Source organism: Homalodisca vitripennis, chromosome 6 (genome assembly GCF_021130785.1).
Source record: "Homalodisca vitripennis isolate AUS2020 chromosome 6, UT_GWSS_2.1, whole genome shotgun sequence".
In the NCBI taxonomy this organism is placed as follows: Eukaryota; Metazoa; Arthropoda; class Insecta; order Hemiptera; family Cicadellidae; genus Homalodisca; species Homalodisca vitripennis.
In genome coordinates this window covers 87,076,359-87,077,353 of record NC_060212.1, presented here as the reverse complement: position 1 = coordinate 87,077,353, position 995 = coordinate 87,076,359, and positions in this window count along the sequence as shown.

Sequence of the window (995 nt, the reverse complement as noted above, 5' to 3'; positions counted from 1 at the left end):
TACCTATTTTAATACAAATCTTCCAACCTACTAACCCACACACCCACTTATATTACCAGTACCATTTATTACACAAATATCCATTTTTCACTTGTTATGATTTTTAACCTTAATTGCTGATCGTTATTTATAAATTTGGATAAGGAAGTCTGATCCAAAGTCTTATTAATAGTAAATATATTACAAAAGAGTAGTAAGCTTATTGTTTAGTTCTGAATAAAATTACAAATTACCTATCATTCTTAGTTTAAATCATCATAATGAGGACATAATTAGAAAGTTTAAATGACGGAAGTTCATTAAACAGCCTACTTAACAAAAGACAGAGTAAAAAGCGGTTTGAAGGCAACAGGACACAGTTTTTGCTCCTCAATTCTCGTATGAGGAGTATGGCAAATAGTATTTATGCGTAGTATATAATATAAATAAATAAATAAATATATATATATATATATATATATATATATATATATATATATATATATATATATTATGTAGTGTATATTTTGATACATAATTTTTTGTTTTGTTTTTCTGATAAAAGTTTTGTAAGTCAATCTGTCGATTAGAATACAAATAAATCGTCACACTTTACCACTGATTTGTTTCTTAAACTGTATTTCTCGATGAATGAAAAAAGAGCTGAAAATATCAAAGTGCTAATAATAAAAACATTTTTAAACAGAAAGTTTGTTGCGAAAGCATTAACCTTGTTAATTTTGTTGTTTTTTTACAAACAAAGTTATGATTATATCAAATATGCAAGTGAAATTCTTTACCCTCACATTTACCTGACTCAGTGAATTCATTTGATAATTAACTTTGATTTAAATCGAATAGTATATTGTAGAGTTATTCAATATGCTGTGTGAGATAAAGGTAAATTTGTGTAACTAACAGCAACCCAAAGGGAAATATTACTTTTATTTGCCAGAAGTCTGCAGCAACACTTCTATTGTTACATAGTCTAAAAAAATGTAATGGCCAATCAACTG